Genomic DNA, 16039 nt, shown 5'->3' with positions numbered 1-16039 from the left:
TTGACTCAGAAGGAGCATGGACCTAGCAAGTATGTTTAGGATTGCTCCTTTAAACTAGCATAGGTTATCATGGGAAAGTCATTTGAAACCTTTAAAATGCACACCGATGTAATGAAACGTGAAATATTTTTTGTGCTTGGTTATAAAGTGCTTCATTCTCTTTTAACCATGCATCCACCAATATGTGTGTCTGACCATCCATATCTATCTATCTATCTATCTATCTATCTATCTATCTATCATCTACAGAATCTACCATATCTTATATATCCTCTTTCTCTCTCTCTCTGATTCTCTATCTAACTTTTAGAGCAATCATTCCTTCAAATTCATATTATAAACATATGGGATACATTTAACAAAGGCTGTATTGTAGATGAAGCGGCTGTTGGAAAGTTTGGGATGTCGCTGGGATAAAGATGGTACAGTTGAATAGAAGATAACTTTTTCTTATGGATAACTGGCAAAAGTTACTATGAAAACATATTGAAAGCTGTACATTTGGATCATTGGAGCCTCAGGGTAGTTGGAGGGAGAATTGGCAGTTGTTAATGACTGGAAGGGAGTTTGCTTAGTGCTTCTGCCAAGGAAGAGAGAAACATCAAAGAAAGCAGGAAGGAATTACTTGCTGTTCAGAATTTTGTAGCAACATTATGGAAAACTAACGTGCAGGAAACTTTGTTTTAAGAATCATGAAATGGCCACTAATTTTTAACACATGCTATAGAAGGGATAGAATCTTTTTAAAAATTTCTCAACTGGATCAATACTTAGCTTTTTTTTTTCAATTTATACAATATTAGTATATAAACTAAGCATACACAATACATGTAAATCCCTCTATATTTAGGCTGTCCTTTGCCTGGATCATAGGAATTATGGGTTTATAAATAAGATATAGCTATTTCTTTTTGTCCTTTTATCAGGGTTTCTGTAATTGTAACACACAGAAATCCATCCCATAACTGACTGTTGCTGCCTCTCATAGATGCATACAATTTGGATAAATGTAGTTTATTGGATTTTGTTTGTCAAAAATTTAAAAAATGTCCTGTTGGTCAGCTGCCATAAAATGTCTTGTATGTGAATGAAATTTATATACAGCCTTTAGGGAAAAAACTCAAGGCCAAAAATGTCTCCTTACCTAGTTTTGGTGTATGTGGGTATAGGTGTGTGGGTGGTTGTGTTTTTACATGGAATCCTAAGTTTATTTGCATTTCCATGGAATGCTAACTTTATTTGAATTTGTTTTTGTGATTGGCTGGGCCTTTATTGTAAAACAGTTTAGGAAATGTTATTGTTATTTTGGAGTCTTCTGAAATGTGACTGTGAAACATGGAAAAAAGGTATGGAAAGACATTTCAAGGAGAGACGGAACTGAATTGTTGCAGGAAAAGGGCTGAAGATCATTGGTTTTCCTTTCTCTTACTTCACTTTCCTGTTTAATCAAGGAAGGCCCAGATAGACTCAGAAAACAGAACTTAGAAGAGTGCAGTGTTTACTATTTTGTTTCTATCACACCTGAAAATATTAGATCAAAAGTATTTGTCTGTAATATGTAAAGTCTTCTTCACCTGGATGCCAGAGAGATGGAGAAGGAGGAGGAGAACAGTCTTCTGATAGCAAAGTATTCAGTTTATCACAAATGTAGTTATAAAGAGGTACTTTTATTTGGATTCCACTATTGTAATGTGCTCAGTTGGAATAATTTTAGACTTCACCATCCTGTTTGTTTTGGATTCTTTTCAGTTATAAAACTCTTAACTTGAAAGGCCAAACTAAAAAAAAAAGTGACGTAACCCAAATCATACTAAGCCAAAAGTCCACAATTTTTAGATCACGTTTTAACTTTGGAGAGCATACAACCCACACAACATGGCTACCATCATGGAATTGGTGAATCACTAAGTACCAGAACTAGGAGATTCCTGCTGACCATCATCTACTATCTTGTTGGATACTTTCTGCTACCTGCATTTTTAAACAGAGACCTAAATTTCAGCTCCCTATCATTTTTGTTTTCCAAGACTGCTTTTAAAATAAATTTGCAGGCTGAGAAGCATTCTTGAAAAGAAAGAGTGTGCTTAACCATAGCACTTCGTTTCAAAGTGTTGTACTTCCTGTTTATTTCTCATTTAGACAGTCTATAAATGAAGAAAATCATGTGGGGCATGAAGATTGTTAAACATAAAGAGAAGTGCACTGAAGTACTGTATTTGGATAAAGTATATGACCATTAAAAGGTGCTATATGAAATCTATCTCCTCAACTCCTATTGTGATGCCTTATCCTGGTAGGTGGATGTTTGTTGGAGGGATGAGCAAAGAATGCCACCTGTTTATGCAAAGACTATTTAATCCCGGGTCATTCAAGGTATGAATAGTCCAGCTAAAACAACTTTGCATTTATGTTGGCTGCAGTGCTTTAAGAAGAAGCTGTAAATGAATGATCACTTCAATGACAATAGCAAAGGTAATGTTTCATACTGTACAGGAGAAGGCGGGGGTTAACCTGTCATTTCTATCAACATATCCCTTATTATGTCTGCGTTGGTGCTCAGTCAGACATCTAGCATTTTATGCAATTCATTCTGGACTATCCTACTAGCATTGGTAAAGGCGGTTTTTCTTGTCAGCTAATGATAAATTATTCTGATGGGCATGATGAATGTGATGCTTTTCAAGTAGCAAAGCCTGTGTGTCTCCATCATTCTCATTGAACCAGTTATGCTGCTTGTGAGTAGAGGGCTCTAGCATCTTCAATGCAGATAAATGGATTTCATTCCTGAAGCATTCCTAGTCGTCCTCTGATCTGCCAGCAAGATGTAGGTAAGCAAACTTAGTTTCTAAGCCTTCAGCTGATGTTGAAGCTGAGCTGGGTGTGGGTGTTCAGCTTGCCCACATTTATTCTTTTCATGGGTTTACCTCCTTGTGGTCACCTCTTGGTTCTGATCGTCTTCATTTTGAAGACAATGTGTCTTTGGTCTGTCCAATAGTAAGCATCACACATGATCTTAATCATTCTGACATCCTGCCTGGTTTTTTTCTTTTGACAAGGACATAGTCATTAAGATGCCAATGTTAAGAGTGGCAGTGCACCATCCTAGGAAGTCATGTTACATACTTGGTAGGCAGAACATTCTAGCAGTAAAGAGCTAATATGCTACACGGGTCTTCAATAAGAGTAGGTTATTGCTGTTACACTTGTCTGTTCCACGTCTCCCAGTGACTCCCTGCCAGGCTGTAGAAGTGCACCCTACTTTTACATTAAAGTCACCAAGTTTGTTTGTGCTGTTCACTGCTGATAGTAGGGCATTTAGTTCTTCATGGAACCTGCCTTTCATCTCATCCAGGTTGGTCCTTGTGGGGGAATAGGCAGATTGCCATGTCTTCTATTTTGTAGAGGAGGCTGCAATGTCATGAGCTGGTTTTTAACACCCTTGGAGATACTAGCCAGGTCCCTAGAATCAAGTGATTTCTGACAGCAAATCCAATTCCAGCTATACTAATGCTTAACACTGTCATGACTGCTTGGGGGGGGGGGGATGGATCCACTTCCAATTTCAACCAGCTGAGCTTCATTGACAAGATGAGTCTCACTCAGGGCTGCAATGTCAATGCTGTAATCTTGCAAGATCTTTGGTAACTAGAGCTATTCTTGTCTCTCATCTGTCTGCTGTAGGGTTGCCCAGAACTATCTATGAGAGAGATGGGCTGTTAAGAAGTTTGATATATAAATAAACAAATAAAATAAAAATGTGCAGACATTCGAAATGCCAATGTGTCACGGATCTACCCCTGGACCCCTCTCCAGATGTGAGTTCAGAGGAGGGAGAGTTTCAGTCAGCAGAGAAAACCATGGAGCCGAGTATTTCGCTGTGTACTCAAGACCTTGTTGTTCCGCCAGGCCGGGCTATCAACATAATAATTTTAAATTGGGTGTTTTAAATTTCTGGGGTTTTAAATTGAGCCAAATTATTTAATAATTTTAAATTATTTTAATTGATGTTTGTCTTGTGCTTTTAATAGGCTGTACACTGCCCTGAGTCCTTCGGGAGAAGGGCGGTATAGAAATAAAATTATTATTATTATTATTATTATTATTATTATTATTATTATTATTATTATTATTATTATTCAGGATTGGGTCTCGGAGAATGTTAGCCTGATGGAGCAGCCTCAGCTGGGTCGATTGGACCATTCCCTATCTCCAGGGAAAATAAGTAGGTGAAAAGTCAAACGTCCCTTTCCAGACGCCTCCACTTCTCCTTCTTATGTCAGCACTAGAGTAAATGCAACTTGAAGTGCTGACACTTGTGTTGTTTGGAGCAATGTGCCCAGTTCTGTGCCTTACGTATTTGTGCCCTATATCCTGGCCTGTTCAACTCCTGGATTGCTTTCTTGGATTTTGTGTATGCCCATTAGACTCAGTTACCCAGTGACTCCTGCTATACTGAGCTTGGAATCTGGACCCACACAACAGGGGTACTTTCCCAAGACCTGTTTTGGGTAGTGGTGGGGTTGAATAAGGACCTGTAGTACTCCTTCCAATATGTGCGTTGGGGGGGGGAGGAGCGGGGTAGCACACAATGGTGAGCGGTATTTGTGTTTTTATGTTTGTTCAGCTGCCAAGATAGGTCACTAGACTATATCAATAAGAAAAACAAGGCAACAATAATAATTTTGGACAAAGAACAAGGTTCTGACAATTTGGGAAAGTTATTTTACTGAAGTTTTTAAAACAAAATGAAACCACAGAAGAATTTAAAGCCTGGGAGGAGAATGCATATCAACAATAAATTCTGAAGAATTATAGTGAAAGAGATATTCTCTGCAAGTTTTCCAATAGGTAAAGTATAATGGTGCCCACTCGGTCCCTTACTATCTGTAATTGCTTTCAAGACCTTGCAAACAGGATTTTTTAAAAAACTGATTAAAATCCAAGGAGAAGAATATAAGGTGAAATGTTATGCTGGTGATATAGTTTTAAGAATTATGCAACCACAGAGCACTCTGCAGGTCAGCTAATAACAAGTAATTAACGACTTTGGTTGCTTTCCTGGATTCAAAATTAATGAAAAGAAAACTAAGGCACTTAACCTCTGGTGAAGAAAATGCTGTGAAAAAAACAGACCTGTGATGAGATAACAAAAGACTCAGTTAATCAAGAACGCCATCTGACAGGAAGCAATAAAGATATATTTCAAAGCAATGGCAACAAATGATGGAAAGAAAGTTCTCAAAATATGGAGAGGTCTGAAACTTTCCTGGCTAGGACTTAATACAATCATAAAAATGAATATATTACCTCAAATGAACTGCCTATTCCAAATGGCACCATTTCCAATTTCAGACAAAAACTTGCAGAATTTCTAAAGAACAAGTGACAGATTCATATGGAGAACAGGGGGAAAAGCCCCAACAAAAGGAAGACATAAAATTCTACAGGATTTTTTTAAAAAAAGAGGTGGACTAGCCTCCAATCCAAGATTGTACTCTAGAGAGAGCTGCCTATCATGGATAACAGAACAGATAAAATCTTGGAAGAACTGAATGTTATTAAAAGAAGGGGCAGGTCAAACTAATAGATTTCATGAATTCTGTGGTAGGAAGAAACAAAAGAATTTGAAAGTACATGCAGTAAGGCACAGCCTATTAAAAAATGGATTTTTTTAAAAAGCAAGAATAAATCAGACAATTTAATCTCTAGCCTCACTAACATGACTTTCAAGGATAATTTAAGTAAAAAAGATTAAAGTATATATGCTAAGACGATATATCTGGATTTAAGAAACAGATTAAAGACACATCAGGAACTGCACACAATAAAAGTAGTAATTTACCATGCTTATTGAATTTACAAGCTGGAAAAATTAAAAAATGATCTCAAAAAAGAAGGGACTTTGAGAAAGATGACAGAATTTTTTATTATTGATGTATTTGTATCCTGCCTTTATTATTTTTATAAATAAGCTGCCAAACATATCTAATGCCACTTTCCTCCTCCTATTTTCTCTACTACAACAACAACCCTGTGAGTGGGTTGAGTTGGGCTGAGAGAGAATGACTGGCCCAAAGTCACCCATCTGGCTTTCATGCCTAAGGTGGGACTTGAACTCACAGCCTCCTATTTTCTAGCCTGGTACCTTAATCACTAGACCAAACTAGTTTTGAAATGTTTGTACAAAACAAAATATTATATAAAATTTATATAATGTATACAATTTATAATGTATAAATTGTTGCTGAATATGACCCAGAGACAACAAATTAAAAACAGTATGATGTTTTTTGTGATGCAAAATTTGAGAGAAATAATTACAGTGAACCAATCAAAAGGATTTGGAAAAAAATCAAGAACGTTTGCTCCAGTTTATGGGGAAATAGTATAAAATGTACTACAGATGGTATATAACATCATCTACGATTGCTAAGATAAATGAAGCAAAAAAAACAATGTTGGAAATGCAATAACAATGAAGGAATATTTTACCACACCTTGTGGTCATGGTAAAAAAAACCCAAAAGTATTAGAAAGAAAAATATCAAAAGTTTTTAAAAAATTAAAAATAACATTTGAGCTGAAACCACAGACTTTTTTGTTTTACTACAATTGACTAAGATATATGTTGATTGTAGCAACAATAAATCTAGCACAACATTGATACCTTACAACATCAGACTGGCAGATAAAAATGGAAGAACATGCTTAATGGTACAATTGATAGTATATATATCCACGATAGAAGCCTAATTAAAGCAGTGAGCTATTCCTGATTTAGACTTCCAGGTATGATTTTTAGGACTCAAATAGAAATAACCACAATTACTAATGATTGTTGCAAAGTTCAAATATTTAAACTCTGGCTAGTGGCTGCGGATAGAAATGGAAGGGAAAGGGCGAATGTATCAATAAAAGTAATTGACTTTTTTTTTTTTTTTTTTTTTTGCATGATAGAAAAAATATTGAGGATTCTGAATTTTGGTGATGGAAAATGCTATGGAGCTAAGAAAGCAAACAAATGGTACATAGAACAAATCAATCTAAATATCTTTTTTCTGCCAGAACACAGATCTCAGGATAATAGACTAAATTGACTGTAGACACATCGAATAGTTTTACTATGTCTGTAGCCAAAGGCATTTTTACAAAAGTGCAAAACAATTCCACCACAGTTTATGAACTTCACACAGAGTATTTACCACCATGTGTGAGAGAATCCCATTTGTAGTCCATGGCTGTAGTCTTCAAATAGTTTTAAGGCTGGCAAAGCAAAATAATTAACACATAGAGTGAACTCGGCAACCTATTGCAATATAGTCCACAAAGATTTATGCTGTAATCAGTTTGTTAAAGATGCCACAATATTAATTGCTGATTGTGCTGCACCTTCCTCAAGGAAGCTATCTAGCTGAAAGTCAGTGATACATTGGATTTGTTCAATTGCTGAGCTTCTCTGATTAACATTGATTGCATTGGATTTTTTTCTTACAGCACAGTGGACAAATTAACTTTGTAGTGCAGAATATTATGAAGATTAAGATTTTGCCCAATATAATTATGTTTAGCAAATGTTCAAAGTTATGAAAGACCCCTCAAAAAGTATTTCTGACCTAGTTCTGAAGCTACAGTGGTTGGCTCCCCTTGCAGTCATATGACCACATTTTGGTTGCTTCATCATTGGCCTGCATTTACACTATTTGCAGTGCCCCATGGTTATGTGACCATACTTTACAATAGTTTTCCTGAAAACCAGTGTTCATTTCTGGGTTTTGGCAAAAACAGCCTTAGCGAACAATGGATTTGCTTAACCACCACCATAAAAAGACATAAAATGGGGTTGGTCACACGATGATTCACTTTATGCCTATCATAACTTAGTGACCATAATGGGCAGGTTCCATGTTGTTCATAGGTTGAGAAATATCTATACTGGTATAGTTTGCAAGCAAAGTTACAATGCATGACACAAAACAGTGAATAGAGCAGAATTAGAATAGAACAGAATGTAATAGAATAGAATAAGAATAGGAATAGAATATAATTCTTTATTGGCCAAGTGTGATTGGATGCATACAGAATGTATCTCCGGTGCATAAGCTCACAGTGTACATATAGAGAGCAAATAATAGGTCATAGATCATAAATCATAGTTAAATTATTAATAAGATACAAACAATTGATAAATCATAAGAAACCAATAGGAAAAGATAGGAAAGATGAGAAATGAGACAGTGCTGTGAGAATTAAGTGTTCAGCAGAGTGATAGCATGGTGGGTGGGTGGGAAACTATATGTCTGGTTGTTTTGGAATGCAATGCTGTTTAGTGGCATCATGAAGGGAGAAGTAGAAATAGATGTCCAGGATGCGAGGGGTCTGTAGGTATTTTCTCAGCCCTCTTTCTGGTTCATGCAGTATACAGATCCTCGATGGAAGGCAGGCTGGTTGCAATTGTTTTTTCAGCAGTCCTAACTATCCACTGAAGTCTGTACCTGTCCTCTTTGTTGCTGTGCCAAACCAGACAGTTTTTTTTTTTTTGAAAAAAAAAAGGGTTTTATTTCATGATCGAACAAATATACAATATAGGCAATCATTCAATATATCATCAATATACTTCTTATCAATTATCATTTAATATAACATTTTTACTTATCTGTTTAAATATTTATAAACCCAGCCTTCAACCCTCCCTTCCCACCCCCCACCCCCGACTTCCCAGAACAAAAACAGGATATAAATTTTATACGCTAAAATATGCTAACTTAATGCAAGATTTAAAACTCCCTAGACCCCTTAACTCCCCTTCTACAGATTACAGATTATTCATCAGCCTCCCTTTTTTATAAACTCAAAATCTTAGTTCATTTACTTAATCATTTTACTCTTCCTCCTACTTTTATTCTCAAAATTCAAATATTTTAAAAATCTTAATACAACAATAAGTAAACCTTAATTAATCATTAATTAAATTTCTATATTTTCTTAATTCATTTACTTAATCATTGTAATTAATCATTAATACATCAATAGTTAGACCAGAAAAAGTTAATCTTTCATTCTTCCTTTCTTTCTGTATTTTTTCCAGTCTTTCTTCCTCCCTCCTACTTTTATTTTGAGGAGGTTTTGAATTTTAACTTGAGGTTGATGTATCTTTAAAACTTGTCCCTTTCTTGGAACCATTTCCTCTGATTTAGAGTCCCCATATCGATTCTTCTTGCTTATATAATCAGCCAGTTCATAGAACGAAGAGGAGGAAAGTTTGAAGATTCTTGAGAGCCAGCCAGTTCCAGCTTCTCTGTTTTGGTCAAAATGTCTCCTGCATTGTCATTGTGCTTTCCTTCAAAAACATCCTCAGTTGCTTTTATATCCTCCACCAGTTCTGTAAGTTTTCGTTCTATGATTGCTGTTTGGTTATTAATAATTGCAATTTGATTATTCATGGCTTCCTTTATAAATTCTGTAAGTTCTCTAAAAAAAATCCTCCTGGCTCTGTGAGTCAATTCTCTGTATCATTTCTGACGCCATTAGAGAGCCTCCACCACTTTCAGGAACTCCTTGCTTGGAAGCCATATTATTATAAAAGAATTTTTTTTTTCACAGCCATAAAGTCTCTTGAACAACTTTCTCAAATTTATTTGTGATTTATCAAGCAAGATAGTCTTTTCTACACCCAGCTCTCAAATCCCAGCAACTTAAATCCAGTCTCTGAGCACAAATCTGTTAACAAGCACTTTCATTTCTAACTTTCACTTTTACACCCACAACGAGGACGCCATTTCCACCTCCAGCTCAGAAAAATCAAGTAGAAACAATGTATCCCAGGAGTTAAGCACAATACTTGCAAAAGCTTGTTCTCCTGCTTCCGTTCTGTCTGCTTTTGAATTCAATTAATCTCCTTTTTGACAGCAGAGTTGGTCGTGACGTCTGGCTCCATTTAAAACGGAGTCGCCTCGGATCCGGAGCTTCAGTGGGCTGAACGGGGAGCTCTCACCCTCCAAGCCCCTGGAATTGTTCCAGGGGCCTCTGGGGAGCTCTACCCTCGCCCACTGGCTCTCCTCTCCTTCTTTTTCCGAAGGAGAGGTTTTCAAGCCATCTGACAGCTGATTAGCGCTGTCAGAATGGCTCCAACGGAATCGCGGGGCTGGCGGTCCAAAAAGACCGTCCGCGACGCCGACGGTGCCAACCGGAAGTCCCCAAACCAGACAGTTATTGTGGTGCAAATGACAGACTCAGTAATTCCTCTGTAGAACTGTATCAGCAGATCCTTGGGCAATCTGAGCTTTCCGAGTTGACGCAGGAAGAACATTCTTTGTTGTGCCTTTTTAATGATGGTTCTAATGTTAGGTGACCATTTCCTTGGAGATAATAGAACCTAGACACTTGAAAGTCTCTACTGTTGATACTGCTTTGCCTAAGATTGTAAGAGGTGGTAGAATAGGAGAGTTTCTTCTAAAACCTACTATCATCTCTACAGTTTTAAGAGTGTTCATCTCCAGATTGTTCCGGCTGCACCATAGGGCCAGTTGATCTATCTCTCGTCTATATGCAGATTCATCAGCATCTTGAACGAGACCAATGACTGCTGTATCGTCTGCAAACTTTAGTACAGTAGTTGGACAGTATGATAGAGCAGGAAATATTAATTGCTAAACCAATAGAAAATTCTACCTAAAACAATACTAATGAATTGAGTTTGGAAGGATTTCTTATTTTGTTTTTTAAAGAATAATGCTGTAGCTACTTCCTGGGTGAGGCACAAATACTATACATTAGAATTGACATTGGGAGTACTGCAGCTGCTCACTCTCCACTAGTATTTTATTTTCTCGGGTTAATTTGTAACTGGATTTTTTTTCTTACAAGGGAACAAAGGCAGATTGAACTGATATATTTCTGGATGCTGCATTAGATATTATTGCCAAGCAGCAATAGTTTGGTCCTATTATTTTACTTAACTGAACAACAAACTGCCTGCCACTATTTATACTGAATAAGATTTTCCTATCCAAACTTTTGCTTAAATAAAAAGGGAAAGCTTCAGTTTGGCTATCTAAATTATTTCTAGTTGGCACTATAATTAGGGACTGATAGTGCTTCACAGACTGATAGGCTACAGACTGTTTCAGTACAGTAATGAAATTTGTTTGTGGTTTCCTTTTATTGTGATTTTTGCCAAAATCAGATAATCCAGTGATTAACCTTGATTTATCTTACATACCGGGATCAGCCACAAAGCGTTTGCCATAGCTGGATTAATTTATAACAGAATGCAAATTCTGCAGTGCTAGCTTCTCTAAAAATCATTATTTACAATAGAATCTAGTAATTTTTGCTAGCAGTTCTTTAGGATGGAGGAACAAAAAAGGCAGGAATCTGAAAAAGCACAGGCAACAAAAACTGAACTATTAAAAAAATACTGGTAAACTGAAAGTGACTTAGCTTTTTTTATGAGCTCAAAAACATTGTATAACTGCTTATAATGAATAGTTGTTTTAGGCTTGACAAAATAAGGAAAGCTTTTTCTAAGCAGATATTTAACTTTTTTTTTATGACTAATTGAAACATTGGCCTCGAATGAGACTCAGAAAATTTGTATGATATTTTTGACAGTATTTTAATCAGTTTTTTCTCTTAGTCATTCTTAAGTGTATTGGAACAATCATTACTTTAATATTTAAAGTAAAATCTGAGCTCTATTCTAAAGAAAAAAACTGTGTTGAGTTTTTCTCCCTGTGGGAGAAGAAATTAAGTTATGTTCCAGCTTATTGGGCTACTGAAATGGCTCTGGGGATATTACAGAGAAAGCAGTAAATCCCTAATATTAATTAAATGGGGAATGATTAAACTTAAACAACACATGTTTTGTTAAAAGCCCTCCATCCAATTGTCATTTAATTAATTGATTGTACATGTAGCAGTTCATTTATCTCAATATATTTCCATTAAGAAATTAACAGTAAAACAAGAGAAGGATGAAAATCAATTCATAACATATAAAAAACAATGTCAGAGGGGAAATTGCTGAGACCATTCTCCAAGTTCAGACACAGTGATGGAATTTAGGATTTTTAAGAAGACTGGGGTTGAATCTAAGATGAACATCCCTGGCAATACTTGGATTGTTGTGGAGAGATTGTGCTACAGCCCTTGCTGAAGTCCTTCAACCTCTTATCAAGAAAGCTGTAAAATGTAATTCAGAGTACTTTCATTATCTGTCTTGATACAGTCAGTTTATTTAGCCAAAGCACAAATAGAGCCTTGCGAAGGAGTTGTTGCTCTTAGTATTTCCTGTATTTCAAGGCAATGGATGTGGATAGTCTTATCTATATAATCCTGTTTTGTTTTGTTTTTTACAGTTCAGTCAAATATGTTTTTAGTCAGAAGTAACCCCGAAAAGAAAATAAAGAAAATAAAGTCAAGTATTGAATTAATCTAGCACAGGGGTGTCAAACTCACATCATCGCCATGTGATGTATCAGGATTTTTTCCCCCTTCACTAAACCAGGTGTGGGCTTGGCCAGTGTGTGACGCATCCAGCCCGTGGGCCGGGAGTTTGACAGCCCTAATCTAGCACAAATGAGAAAATGTTTTGAGCACTTAAAAAGTAATGGAAATATCAAAATTAGGGTCAGCTTGATAAAAAAAACTAGGTTAAAACAGCCAGCATTCCACCATTTGGCTATTTCCTCACCAGAAATGTTTTATAATTTTCCCCAGTCCATGTAAAGGCAATAAATCATTAAAATATATTATCATGATACCATATGTATTATATGATATATGATATAATACAATATGATTACATATCGTATTATGTAATGCTCAACTTACTATCACATTTGAACCCAACATTCGTGTTAAGTGAGGCAGTTGTTAAGGGACCTGTGCCCCATGTTACTATCTTTTTTGCCACAGTTGTTAATTGAATCACTACTGTTGTTAAGTGAATCATTTAGTCATTAAGTGAATCTGGTTTCCCCCATTAACTGCTTGTCAGAAGCCAGCTGGGAAGGTTGCAAATGGTGATCACATGACCCCGGGACAGTGCAACTGCATAAGTACATGCCAGTTGCTAAGCATCTGAATTTTGATCCTGTAATGTTGGGGATGCTGCAATGGAAACTGGTCATCAGTCACTTTTTTCAGTGCTGTTGTAAGTTTGAACAGTCACTAAATGAATGGTTGTAAGTTGAGGATTGCTATTGTACCTATTGTATTATAATATAACAACTGTGCATAGCTGGCTGGAGAATTCAGGGAGTTGAAGTCCACAAGTCTTAAAACTGCCAAGTTTGAAGACCTCTGGTTTATTAACTTGAGAAGCAAAATTGGTGCCTTAAGGGTTGAAACTCAGTGCCTAGGGTGCCCACTGTGAATCCTGTCTCCCAAATGACCACCTTGACTACAGGAAATGACAAAGATATTAGCAACTGCATCATCAGGTGGCCAACATGGGCATGCTGGTGCCAAGAGCAGTTACTATACTTTTAGTGCTATATGAACACCAGGATAGTACAGTTTGTTGAACAGATCATTGTTTAAAAGCTACCCTTACTGAGTGAGCTATGAAACAAATAGCCATGTGTTTCACATTGGAGCAGCAGAAGTTAACTTTTATTGTTGAGATCCTGCTGCAAGCTCAAGCTCTTCCTTCCTGGCATTTCTATTTTGTGTTGTTCTAACACTGTGTTTAAAGAAGTAGCTGTAAATCACAGAGAGAAGGCTTTCCATGGCTGAAGCAATGTATCTGATTATCTAAATCCCCTCTGTTCTGCAGTGAGAATAATAAATCTAAGATCTAGAATCACCTGGTTTTACCTCTGAGAACAAGACAATGAAAAGCCAAGTTTCAAGTAGAAGTTCTTGGCTTGTTAAAGAATCAAGTTGTGTCACACCTACATGAGAAGCAGGGAGTTGCAGAGGGAGCCAAACATGGGGATTTTTTTCACAGCAAACCAAAGGGTGTGGTATTATTATTATTATTATTGGTTAATCTTTAGTGAGATTCACAGCCTTTGAGGCTGGTTAATAGCTCAGCAGCTCGAGTCCTAACCAAGGACCTAGGAACTGTTAAGGTATCGTCGGAGGATGTAAGCTGTTCCAAGTAAGGTGGTTTTTTGTAGAGTCAAAATGTTCAAGTCCGGCAAATTTAGAATTTCTAAATAGCGGGGTAGCCCTTTGGGTATTGCTCCAAGGGCTCCAATTACAATCGGGACAACACACGATTTCTTTTTCCACAGTCGCTCAACTTCAATTTGCAAATCCCGGTACTTTGTGATTTTTTCTTGCTGCTTATCTTCAATCCGTGCATCACCAGGTATTGCAATGTCAATGAACCATACTTTTTTCTTTTCAACTATTGTTATGTCAGGTGTGTTGTGGACCAAGTGCCTGTCAGTCTGAATCCTAAAGTCCCACAAGATCTTGAGTTTCTCATTCTCTAAAACTTTCTCAACCTGATGTTCCCAGTGGTTTTTGCTGTACTCAAATCCAAACTTCTGGCACAATTTCCAGTGAATGATCTTATTATTGTTGTTGTATTATTATTATTATTATTATTATTATTATTATTATTATTATTATTATTATTATTCTATTAGATTGTCTCCATGCCTTGGACTCTATAGATTCTTATACTTGCTATCAGTTGTGATGCAGTGTATGGCTATGAGGAAAGCAACAATCAGAATCCAAATGGCTTGTTTGGTAAATGGTTGGTTGACCGTGCTGAGAAAAAGCCATTCTTGTGAGTTTGCTAATTAAGCCTCCATTCAGCTAATTTCAGAGGTTAACCCACTACTTTCTGAGTTCAATTAATACCATGGTAATTACTTTATTGACTATTCCTATCATATATCACAATAGCTATATTCTTCTTTGGTATTGATTTCAGCAAAGGAAGGCATTTTCATTTAAAATAACCACAGCAGCCTTGTATTCTTTGACCAAAAACAGAGCCAGACTTGGAAAAGAATGGGATGAATGCTAATTTTTCCACTTCTGTGCCAAAAGATTCAAAGAAAATGATATTTTATACAACCTAAATAGTTAAGAGTTTATCAGTTGTCGCTGATTAGAGCTCCTGATAGCAGCCAGACGGTACAGCCAATGGTGAGCTGCAAGGAGTGCTATTTCAGCAATATTTGAAGAGCTCCCAGATCCCCTCTCGAGTTTTAACAGAAATTAACATCATGACCTTTTGTGGGTCTAAAGCCAGAAGTCTCTTGTGATTTGTGGTTTCAGCAGCAACTGGGTCATCCTAATCAAAGCTAGGTTAAGGTAATTTCTCTCTGAGTTACAATCTGTTGGTGTATTTGCACAGCTATTACTTTAGATTATTGATGGCCCTGGCCACTTCTTGATGTGAAGCAGCTGGTTCCATTCGTAAAGCTTTACTATCTCACTGATAATGAAACATTTTCTCAGTTTTGGATAAAATGCTAATGCGCTGAAATGTCAGAGATCTTCAAGAGCAAATGTTAAACACGCTGAAACAAGTCCCAGTCATTTCCTTTAATTCCAAAAAAACCTGTTTAAAAAATTGTGAGTAAGGTACCTGCCTGTGAAACTGAAGCGCTGATCAAAGTCTGGTTTTGACTTTATGAATTAAAAAAGCGTGCCCTGGGCAGCCCTGCTAGGGACAATCAAGTTGCATAGTGTACACCCATTGACGGAGCATGATTATAGAAGGTGAAAAATATATGTTCCCGTAAAATTTACTAAGCCAGTGTCTCATACCTGCACTGCGTTTCTACACCACCCTGCCTCCAAGTTGTTCAAGGATCTGGATTTTTATGTAATTTCTCTCACCTCCTCCACCCACATTTCTTGTGGTAACTGTGAAATGCATGTATGCATGCCTGGTTTCCAACTTTTCCTTTGCAGTGAAGAAAAATGAAGAAGCAAGAAAGGATCTCCTGACTTGGTCCCTTCTTCTACTCCAGCAGCCCCCAACCTTTTGGGCACCAGGGACCAGTTCCATGGAGAGAGGTTTTTCCATGAACTGGGGATGGTGTGGTTTTATGTGCTGCCTGCATCC

At 36.9% G+C, this 16039-nt stretch overlaps 1 long non-coding RNA gene across 1 annotated transcript in view; it reads left to right on the top strand.

Moving 5' to 3' along the window:
• LOC148114652 (uncharacterized) overlaps positions 1-16039 on the top strand; it is a 63921-nt gene that overhangs the window by 1817 nt on the left and 46065 nt on the right. The gene's annotated exons all lie outside the window — the stretch shown is intronic.

The sequence above is a fragment of the Pantherophis guttatus genome, chromosome 3, assembly GCF_059756535.1.
Source record: "Pantherophis guttatus breed Tessera chromosome 3, ASM5975653v1, whole genome shotgun sequence".
NCBI classification, from domain to species: Eukaryota; Metazoa; Chordata; class Lepidosauria; order Squamata; family Colubridae; genus Pantherophis; species Pantherophis guttatus.
This window is presented reverse-complemented; position numbering and strand designations above follow the sequence as displayed.